This window comes from Aedes albopictus, chromosome 3, assembly GCF_035046485.1.
Source record: "Aedes albopictus strain Foshan chromosome 3, AalbF5, whole genome shotgun sequence".
In the NCBI taxonomy this organism is placed as follows: domain Eukaryota; kingdom Metazoa; phylum Arthropoda; class Insecta; order Diptera; family Culicidae; genus Aedes; species Aedes albopictus.
The window spans coordinates 295,912,583-295,924,912 of record NC_085138.1 but is presented as its reverse complement, the minus strand read 5'-3'; positions in this window follow the sequence as shown (position 1 = coordinate 295,924,912).

The window sequence follows — 12,330 nt, the reverse complement described above, 5'->3', positions numbered from 1 at the left end:
CAGAGCAGGAGCAGAGCAGGAGCAGAGCAGGAGCAGAGCAGGAGCAGAGCAGGAGCAGAGCAGGAACAGAGCAGGAGCAGAGCAGGAGCAGAGCAGGAGCAGAGCAGGAGCAGAGCAGGAGCAGAGCAGGAGCAGAGCAGGAGCAGAGCAGGAGCAGAGCAGGAGCAGAGCAGGAGCAGAGCAGGAGCAGAGCAGGAGCAGAGCAGGAGCAGAGCAGAGCAAATTAAAATAAATCATTAGCTTCATCTTACTCATTGGGTTCAAAAATAGTACATAGATAATGACAGAATGGTCCAAAATGTTTCAAAAATTGAGATTGCAGTGGTTTTTCAAGATTTTTAAGCTGAAATTTTGTACACATCAAGGGGAATAGTTGTACTATAAGATGTATTGATGGACATCCCTCTGCACCCTCCCTCCTTTTGGTGGGGTGTTGAAATAGGTGGCTTTTTTTCGTATTTTTCTGAAATGTTCAGTGAAATTGTTTAAATACATGATTTTTGTCATTGAAAAATAGGTTACGGAGATCTTTGATGTCCGATTTACATTGATGATCAAGTTAAATAAACCTAGATCCCCCCAAGACCTTCAATACGTTATGGAATTTAGGTCATATGCTCTGTAAGCGCCTGAATGTCAACAATGCAATCAATTCATGGGACAATTATGCAGAATACTTTTAGAGCCGTAAGACATAAGCGGGCAGCTGTTTTCGGTTTGTTTGGATATTTTAGGACATCCACACTACCCTGGAGTTACGACTTACATGGTCAACAGGATCTACAGCGGCTCCAATTCAGGACTTTCAAGGTCTACAGAATTTACCGCCATCACCATGTCATCTACGTTGGTGATTGTCGGTCATGTTATCCATGGTACTCCGAAATGGTACTCCGAAAAAATTTTCTGAGGTTGTACAACATTGTAAGGTACACAAAATGTCCTGGAGTTCAGGACTTTCAAGATCTACAAAATCTACCGCAATCACTATGCAATAAACGTTAGCGGTTATCGGTCATTGTTATCCATGATCCTCCGGAATGTTACATGAAAACCTTTCTGAGGTTTACGACATTGTATGGTATGCAAAGTGTCCTAGAACTCAGGACTTCCAAGGTCTACAGAATCTACCGCAATCACCATTCAATCTACGTTAGCGGTTATCGGTCATTGTTTTACATGGCCCTCCGAAATGTTACGAAAAAATCTGTGAGGTTGTACGACATTGTAAAATACGCAAAACGTCGTGAAGTTCAGGACTTTCAAAGTCTTCAAAATCTACCGCAATCACCATGTCATCTACGTTATTGATTATCGGTCATTGTCCATGGTACTCCGAAATGTAACGAGAAATTTTTTCTGAGGTTGTACGACATTGTATGGTATGCAAAGTATCCTGGAGTTCAGGACTTCCAAGGTCTACAGAATCTACCGCAATCACCATGCAATCTACGTTTGCAGTTATTGTCCTCCAATATCCATGATCCTCAACAGCTTTACAAGAAGCCTTTTTTCGGTTGTCGGATATTATAAAGTTGCTACAATGCATGTCATATTCTGAAGTTCAAGACTTTCAAGTCCAAATGCTTAAGCTCATTGCACTCAATGTATTGATGTCACCCTATCCGTACATAGCTAAAGCATCCAGAACTCGCAGCTGAAGTATGATCTCTATCTATGTTGTGAGTTGAAGTAATTTTCTATTCAAGTCAAATAGACGTTATGTCAGAGCCATGCGGCCTTCCCATTCAAAGCGATGCATAGAAAGCTAACCATCACCGTTGGGATGTGTGTTTATTCCAAACTCAAATGTTGGTACATGAAATTGAATGTTGGTATGTACGTACATGCTATTGCTGTGAGCAAGAGATGACATCACATAAAATTGTTCAATTTATTTGTAATATAAGCATCTTGTGATGACGTTTGTCGAGCATGTTGATGTAATTGGGTCAGCAACATTCAGATAGTTTATCCTTTGCTTTGGGTTGATTTCTTCTACGTATTTGAATAGATAACAAAATGTGAACAAAATAGACCTAGTATTACAGGCAATGTCTAGTCTTTTACTTTTTAGCATAACTTCTAACAGGGACTAAGTCTGCTTAATTTTAAGATGAGAGCTTTCCCTTTCCCTATATCTTTTTACATTCGTATAAAGCGTGTCAGCAACTATTTCTTGGTTTAGCGAAAAAGTACCACGTAGTTGGGCAGCCAAGGGCTGAAAGTCTCTTTAATAAAGACAAATCAATCAAACCACGTAATTTACGAATAGCCTCTAAATCAGGAGAAATGAAAACTTCTGAATGCACATGGTTAATGTGATAAAGTTCAAAGTTCAGTTCTGTGCCTTCAGGGCACGGAGATGGTCAAGTGGCTCCTTAGCTTGGATGGAATAAGCGCCCGTCTAGCGAATTGGGAGTCGTGGGTTTGATTCCCACCGGAGCACGTGGATCTCTTTTAATAATTCAAGTCTCAATTTGTTCATCATACACGTGCTTCTTTTGTGTGCATGAATGTCAGAGGCAATCAAACTTTATGTTACTTATTATACCATTTTAACTCGCAGTTCACACGTTCGCTTCAAAAGCGGATATTCATGGGTTCGATCCCAGCCCTGGCACTTGCAATTATTCGTCAATTGCTCCCGAGAGTAACACCTGGCCCCTCTAGCGTGCGCAGCTTTTTCTTTTCTCAATCACTCTCGTAAACAAACACGAGAAAGATACAGATAAAAGAGGGCCCCCTCTTTTATCTCGCTCTGTCTTGCGTTTAACAAAGAGAACGAGCGAAAAACAGAAAAAAAAAGAAAAAGCTTCATTGGAAAAGGAACAGCAGGCACACATCAGCATCATTGTGCTCATCATTCTACCTTGGGCAGGGTAGGAAATTGAAACCAGCACAAAGAAAATCAGTTCGATATAGTAGAATTAGAATAGAATACATTTAGGCAGTGTACAAAGTGTAAGTGCAGCGTCAAATTTGAATCGCTCACGTAGTGCCCTAGAGGACAAAAGAGCTGTAGAGTAAGGTGGGGCAAAAGTTCGACCCTAGTTGAAAATTCAATATTTTTCAAAAAACCAAAGCGGATATAAATTAATGAATAGCGTCTGGTGATTTAACCATCCATGAGCTAAAACTTTGCTAAACAAAGTTACGCCAAATGTCTTTTCAATTTTAAGTTACAACACTTTTTGTATGGGTGTGTCTTATTCGAACTCTTGCCCCACCACTGGCAAAAGTTCGAATCTAGTGTTTGTGGAATTTCGCTAGCCGTTGCACACTATTTTGACACTTTGGTAATAGGAATAGCTGAAACCAATTAATATTTGATGTTGGAACTGGAATACACTTTAAAGTTCGACCTGGATTTTACTAAAATCAGGGTTAAATTTACTACACCAAAAATTAGTAGTTTTCCGCAAAATTCAGATAAAACAACTTTTTTTCAACTTTGATCGAATTTTCTCACTAATTTTATCATTTTTAGAGGTAATATGCACATTTTGCAGAATTTTAGGTTTTTACCTAAAGTTTCCACATGACTCGAACTCTTGCCCCACGTTTCGAACTTTTGCCCCACTATGTGTAAAATATGATTTCCAAATCTTTTTTTGCAAAAAGTTATATATGCCAAAGCATCTTCAAAATATACCTAGTTACGCCCCAAAATAAAATATCGAATTCGATTTTAATACAATTCCATTCCATGCGTTGGAAGGACCATCGCATATTATAATTTTTTGATAAAAAACCAACATTTTGTCATAACTTTTCGAAATATTGACCAATTTTCATAATATTTGGAGTGAAAGACTCTTTTTCAAGAAGGCTTCGAACAACCTTGACACCCGAAAGAAATAATTGAGCTTAAAAACTTCAAAAGAAACTCTTGCCCCACTCGAACTTTCACCCCACTTTACTCTATATTAGGTTAAGTGATTAAGAACAAAAAAAAAAAAAAACTTGCAGTGGTGTAGGGATAAAATCGCATAAATGTTAAAATAAACTCGTTGAAGTGTGCATACAAACTCGCATTGTGATATCATTGAAAGAGTTGCTGCTTGGCTGTGAATGCAGAGCCAAAATGTCATCATTCTGTGTTAATTATTTAGTCGCATAAGATGCTATATACCATCTCAAAAATGAACACCGTATATCACATAATACATCTCTTCAAGTCTTAAAGCACGTATATCGCCTCCACTTTCTGTACGTATAAGGCATTTTTCAGTATCTTATACGTTGTATAAAAGTAGTACAACGTGGTCATTAACTGTATTATACGTGCACATTGGTTTTCTGGGTATTGAAGACGAATGTCACTGAACTGGACCGAAGTATCCAACAAATTATCTGTGAAGTGTCCAACGATCACCGCCAAATACCATAAATTTAATGCTAAGTGACTACCAAACATCGGTGGCTTCTTTCATCCGATAAAGCAGCACCCGGTTTTTGGCCAACTACGGCAAGCACCAATAACCGGTATACAGATAAACGCCGCACAGTGCGGAACAGTGAGTCAGTTAATAAATAATTAAAGCAATTAAGCTTAATTTATAACACCTGACCGAGATCCCCCACCTACCACCCCACCCCACTGCAAGCTGGAAACAAAAAATAAATAAATAAAATAATCAACGATCTCTCCGAAGCAAAAACCGCAAAGATTTGCGGTTGGCAGCGACACGCGAAGCACCCACGAAAGTCCACAGGCGGGTGCTCATTGAGATAAATGAAGCGCACCACTCGAGGGGCGGTTACCGGTCACGCACACGCATTTTATTTGGGGTCTCCTTCGAGCGGTTCGGTTCCCCCCTAAAAGTTAAAGTATTTAGCGAATGGTACTTCCACTGTTTTAATAAATAATGAATAAAGGAAGAAATGTTACCAAACTACTGTGTTTTTTTAAGTCTGGCTCCAAGGGTTCCTTTGGATTGGACGCCTCGTCCACGAATTCCACCATTGCTTTCTCCGAGGTATCCTTTTCGGAATCCTCCAGTGATTCCTCCAAGGATGTCTCCACTGATTTCTTGATTGGTTTCCAGGAATTCCTGCATGATTTTTTTTTTCATTAATTTGCCCATGGAATTCTCTGATGCTCAACCAGTGATGTCATCGAGGTTACTCCAAGTTACTCACTGAGTAATAAACTCGTGATATCTTCAGAAGTTCATCCAAATACCCTCCACGTTCGTCTTTAGAAAAATGTTCCTCGATTTTTTCAGAAATACTTTCACGTATTTTTTTTTTTTTTTGAAATTCAGTCAGAAATGCCTTCGGCGAATTCTCTGAAAATTCCTCCATTAATTCCTTTAGAAAATTCTTAGTTTTCTTTGAAATTTTCTTTGAAGTTTTTTAAAAATTAACGCAGACATCAATTCAAGAACTTTTTTTATAAGACCTTTACATCCTTCCGATATTGCTCCAAGGATTCTTTGGGAGAATTCTCCACATATTCATTTGGGAAAGTCTTTCATGGATATGATATGAAAGTTCTTAAAGAACATCTTCCATGAATTGCTTCAGAACTTGCACTAGAATATCCGTTAAAGGATAATTCTAGATAAGCTTCCAAATATCAGAAATCTGTACAAGAATTATTTCAGGGAATCATTCAGGGAATCATTCAGGGATCTTTTCAAAAATGCTTTCAGTGATAGGAAAATCAAAAGTACTTCCAGATTTTTTTTTAAAACCTTCCACACACTGCTTTAAAAATTCTTTGAAAGTTGCCTGCAGAAATGACCCCTGTCATTCGGTCTTAAAATCTACCAAAATTTCTTTCGGACTATCCTCCGGTGTTATTTTTTCAAAAATTCTTCCAAAAGCGTTCTTAAGATATTCCCTTACGAACTTCTTCAGAAATTCCATAAGTTTCTGTTTGGTAGATTTCCATGGATTCCATACAAAAGTCCATAAGGAATTACTTTAGAAATTTTTCAAAAAGATTCCTTCAAAAATTCTTACTAGGATTCTTTTAGACATTATTTCAAAGATTCCTTCAAAAATTCTTCCAGTCCCAACTAACAATCGCCAGCCAACAATTCAGCATGCATGCTGAATGTTGCTTTATAATAGTAATTATAGCTCAACTAAAATTATGCTACACACATTACTGTACAAATGCTATTTCAATTGAAAAAGTAGCCAATGTTCAACTTTTCGTATTGGTATTAACAATGATAATTTAAAACACTTTACAAGTGTTTAAAAAGCTTTTTATTCGACTCGCAGTTATTCCTTTACAACATAGTTTAACAAGACTTTTTCTACTTTTTGTTAAGTTCATGTAAAAATTAGAACATCTGTCTGTATAATGTGTTTTTCACAAGTCAAATAAGCGCTTTCGTTTCATCATACTTCGACTCAGAGTACATGATGAGAAACACGTGTTTTTTTTACTGAGCAATAGCTGAATTAATCTGTTGTTCTGTCGTTAACCATAATGTTTTGCTAATTCACCACTGCTGAATAGGAGTCGAAGTCTGATCATTATTAAACCACGAGAAGTTTATGTTTTGATTTGAGCGCTGCAATTCATCATGTCTAGGATGGCGCAGATAGGAAGGCATGCGGGTGGCAATCGCTGGCAATGCCCGGATAATGACGCCTCCAGAGCACTACTTTTGGATACCCTTGAGGCCCGAGGTAGACAATCCTTTGTTCTTGTGAGAGATGTGTTGGGGACCCGCGATGTCACATATATGGGATTTATTTTCGACTTTCTTCACTCTGCTGGTATTAAAATTTGGTTCGCTTGTCTTTTCTTCTCTAGTTTTTTTTCTCTGTTTTGTCCTATTTGTGTTACCAAGCTGCTCCTGGCCATCCGGAAGACCAAGTCCCACAAGAAGTTGGTACCAACACAACAAGGCACCGAATACGCTAGCAAGATGCGATTCACCCCGGATGAGCTGCAATGAAACCTTTGGCCCAATCCTTACCCTGTCCATCCCTCAAAATGTGACCTTCTAATCTCAAGCTGCCACGAGTACCCTAGCTTCCACCCATTACTAACAGATATCATGAAAAAGTTATTACTCTGTATAATGTATACTATGAGGTACAAAAAAAGATCTTCGGCTCCGCAAAGCGTTATACGAGATTGAGCTCCAAATAAATGAACTAGTTAAAAAAATATATAATGGTAAAACGATTTAACAACAAATAGTTCAGTTGGTACACAACACTATGCTTTATAGTTTCTCCAAATGTGTGTGAATAAAACTCGAACACAAGTTGTGCCTGCAAATTATAAAAATGTTATTCAGCATAATGCTGAATCGATTTGTCATAAAGGTGCTTGTAAAATGAGTGATTGTTAGTTGGGGTAGTTTCTTAAAAAAAAAAAATCAAAGATTTCTTTACAAATTCATTCAGTTTTTGGTGGATTTCAGAAAGTCCACCCTATTTGTTCAAGTATTGCTTTGAAGATTACATTGGAAATTCCAGCCCGAATGCGTCCAGGAATTTCTTCAGGAATTCATATAGAAAGCTCTGCAGTGAGGTTCCTGTAGGAGTTCATGCAGAAATTCTTTCTGGGTTTCCTCCAGATATTCTTCAGAAATTCATCCGGCATTTTTCTAAAAATAAATCTTTAAATTTCTTCATAGAATCCTCAATAAATTTATTTAGTAATACTTCCTATGAATTTATACAGATTTTTTTGAAATATTTGAAATATCTCAGAAGTTTTTTTTTCTCTAGGGACGTTTTTAAAAAATACAGGCACTTCTTCAGATTCAGGCGTTAATCCAGATATTCCTACTAATTTTTTTCAGACATTCGTCCACAGATTGCTCCACGAATACTTTCTCCAGGTATTTTTCCTAAAAATTACTTAATAATAATTTATAGGAATTTCACTAGAGTTCTGCCGCAGATTTTGTCGTGTACAGACGGACATAAATGTACTCTCTGCTGCTCGGTTTATCTGTGCTATCAGCCTCTGCTGTTTGACCCGCGCGCTTTGTTCCCGGTCATTTGCTTCAGCGTCATTTGTTCTCGGTGCGTAGTGTGTCGATCGAAGAAATGAACGAGATTATTAACACTGCCCAGTTTCGGTTCCCGCCTGGCAGCCCCCGCCCGTCCTATGCGGAAATTGCTAACTTCATAAAGCAATTGGACACTGATCCAATGCTGATGGAGACGGCTTATAAAACGGCACATGACCGGTCACTATTCGTGAAATTTACGAGTTTCGATGCAATGATGGAATCATTGAAAAGAAATTTGGAGCCGCGTAAATTTGTTTACACCAACGGGGACTCGGTTGTGGTACGTATGTGCATAGCCGGTACCAATATGCAGTACGTTCGAGTTTTCGATCTGCCGCCGGAGCTTAGCGACGATAAGTTAACGCAGGCGCTCGGATCATATGGAGATGTGGAACGTGTAGTTCGTGAGAAGTTTCCCGCTGGTTTGGGGTTGGATCACATGTGTACCGGTGTACGTGGTGTGTACATCGATGTGAAAAAGGCAATTCCCCCAGCAATCGATGTCCAAAATAGGAAAGGAAGGATATTTTACAGTGGATTAAAGGACACGTGCTTTCAGTGTGGAGAAACAGGACACCGACGGGACGCCTGTCCGAAACGTGTAATCCGGAACGAGCAGCGAAGGCCGCAGCAGGAAACTCCAAGTAACAAATCATATGCAAACGTTGTATCGGGGAAGGACACTCTGGAATTGCCAACGGAAGCAGTGGAGAGCGAAATAATTGAAATTTTGGAAGAAGAAGTGGAAGAGCAGAATGCGGAGTTTTTGGAAGAGGAAGATTTGGAAACAACCACCTGTGAGACAACAAAGGATTCTGAAAAGGAGATTCGCCGGAAGAAGAGCATAAAGGAGCTGGAAGAAGTCGCCAAATCGATCCTGGAAGTGATGGCAAACCCATCGGCTAGTGAGCGTCGTAGCCAATTTGCGGCATCTCGATCGAGTTCTGGATCCGGGTCTTCTCCGAGAAAAAAATGTGCCCGCAGAACTTTTTATTAGTCGCTTTTAATGAATTGCTTATAGAATAACAAATTGTTCTTTGAGACTTTCGGCTCCGTAGAGTTTTTAATTAAACAATGAGCCTTGAATAAACGAACTAGAAAAAAAAGGAATTTCACTAAGGGTTTCCCGAGAAATTTCTCCAGATATTTCTCCAAGATGTTTTTCAGAAATTGCTACTTGAATGGTTTAAGAATTCCTCTGAGATTTCTTCAGATATTCCTCCATGAAATTAATTAAAAGTACTTTAAAGTTCACAGAATCCCTGAAGATTTCTTCGAAATTTCGTTATGGAGGAGATATTTTTATTGGAAGTGACTTCTGTAAAATTCTAGGGATTATTTTTGGTAATTTCAGCAAATCATTTCTTCAAAAGCCTTTCATTGGGCTTTTTTGAAAATCTTTTGAAAATTTGTTTAAGAAGCATTCTTCGGGATTTCTTCGGAAATTCTTTCAAGAGTTTCGACAAAAATCCATGAGAAATTCCTTAAATGATACCTGCATTACTAGTTCATTTTTCCAAAACTTGCTGCTGCGATTCCAATAGAATCATCCATCCTGGGATTTCATTAAACATTAATCAATCCCTTAATGACATCCCTTAATAAATTTCTAAGAGATCCTTTCGGAATGAATCCTTTGAAAAACTCCTGAAGGATTTCCTAGCAATATTTCTTGTACAACTTCTGCAGGAATTTGCAAACCAAAATCACCGAAAACTGAAAAAAAAAACTTTTGAGGAAATCCTGCAGCAACAAAAAAATCTTGGGGAATGTCTTTGGAGAACCACTGGAAAAATCTGTAGACTTTCATAGAAAAATATGTATCTTGAAAAATGGTAAGAAATCAGTTATGTAACACTTTCTCGCAATGTTGCTGAACACTGATGAAACATGCGAAGGGCAATGAATATTGCTTCGCCATGTACATGTGAACTGTGATTGAACATATTAGCCAAAGATTGAGTTTTGTTCGTCATCAACAGTAGAATAACTAGCCACAGAAGTCCAATGTCGCGACTGTTCGTGTGACTAACATCTAGTTTGCCACGCCCTTACAGCGTCAGCAGCGGTACTAGAAATGTCAAGTTAATTTTGTTTACCATAACAAAAGGTCCTCTACAAGATGGACACTTTGAAATAGTAAATTATTGCAATTAAAGTAATTAAAATAATTAAATACGAAAACTGACTACAGCGCCATTGGAGTTCTAGTGTATTTCTATTTCATCAACTAAGCGTCGTCGTCGCTCGTTACGACTGAAAAAATAAAAACTTCATTGCCCGAAGACATGATTGCTTCGATGCATCATGCGTGCTCCTCGCGAAGATCAGAAAACCATTCGCACGAGCAGCTTCGTGAACGGCACCCGCTGCATGGCATTCTAGCTAACATGGTACCCTGGTACCTGCTAAATAAAAATGGTCATTTTTTTGCCATTTTATCGCCGATTCTAGCAATCTTGGGCTAATTAATAGAAATACACTAGACCTCCAATGGCGCTGTAGTCAGTTTTCCTATTTAATTATTTTAATAACTTTAATTGCAATAATTTACCATTTCAAAGTGTCCATCTTGTAGAGGACCTTTTGTTATGGTAAACAAAATTAACTTGACACTTCTAGTACCGCTGTTGACGCTGTAAGGGCGTGGCAAACTAGATGTTAGTCACACGAACAGTCGCGACATTGGACTTCTGTGGCTAGTTATTCTACTGGCTAATTCGATTCAAAAAACCACCTTCTACTGAGAGGGGGAGCCGAGGGTTGCGGAAAATCCGGATTTCGGCGTAGAATTTTAATGCCTGATGCCACAATAAACCAGGTCTTTCCCAACCACATTAGCCGCAACGCAACTGTCAAAATGCACTCGCAACGAAGAGGACGATTGAAGGAGTGAGCACCATGAACGATTGGAAGTCGCATGTGGTCTGCACAAATGATCAACTTACTTCCTCGTTCACTGCTCCCATTGACTTGCTAGAGTGTTCTTCGCGAAGCATAAATGAAAAAACGAATGCTTGTGAATAATGGATCGCGAAGATGCATAAACGAATGCTCGCGAGGAAGATCCAACGCAACATTGACTTTCTGCAGGAATTGAGAACTATTGGAGAAACCCTTGGATAATATTTCAAAAGAATCCCTTGAAAATTTTCTTGTGAAATTTCTGAATAAATGGCTGCGAGAATCCACAATACCCAAAAGAAACCTTCATATAATTTTTGAAAAAAAAATCTGATTTTATCCTAGATTTCTCAAGGATAACACTAGAGGAAATATTCTCTTAATCTGAAAGAGTTATCAAATCTTTGTAAAAAGAATTCTCCTGGAATTACAGGGGATAGACAAAATGATCGGGACAGGCAAAATTTCCCCTTCTAAAAAAATTCAAACAGCTGTAACTTTTTGAAATGTGTATCGAATATTCTCAAAACTCTACTGTAAGTTGATCAATTATTTGTATATCAGTGGACAAAATTTGGAAAAGATCGAACTATTCTACACGAAGTTATAAAGATTCTAAAAACCTTTCTCGTCGAATATGTACCCATGAACTTTCCGTCGACGTTAGCCAAAATGATCCTGAGTCCTGAAAATACTTCATATAGAAAAGCAACAAATTTAACAAAGCCGTCATCGACTTGGGAAACTTATTGATGGTACATATTCCGATGTAAAGTTCATCAGCAAAACAGAGCTGAAAATATCAGACCTCTCAGTTGACTGCTTGACCAGCTTAATCCTAGTCGTGTATTGGGGTCATTATGACTTCATTCCATGCACTACGAGAGAGGGGTGAGCGTGAGCTAATGCATGAAGAAGGTTAACTTTATTCACAATCACAGATCACTTTGTGATCTTCGCCCATGTTTATTTCAGCACACTTTAGGCTATATTTTATTACCATTGGTAACACGACCTTCTTACGACAAAAATGCAGAAAATGTAAATTTTCCATTCAAATTTCAATCGCAATGAGAAGAGCGAGGGCTCAACCAGCCGCACCCAAATTGTGAGCAGTAATTTTAGAAGCAAAAGGAAATTGAAAAAACTCTGTAAAGTGTTGATGCGATTAAATTATAATTTTTCCATTAAACGTTGAGCCATCCTACTATACATTTACACTGCTGGAATCTGAAATGGTGTGATTTGAAAAAATCGCTTTGGTCACGATTTTGTTCTTTTGCATATATGAAGGCTATGACCATTTCTTCACTTATAATCTTACCCAACGTATACACATACAGGCTATCAAAAAAACCACTATTTGATTTATCGTTTTGACATTCATTTTGTTTGCTTTCATAATGCCGCTGTTTGATGTGCAGCT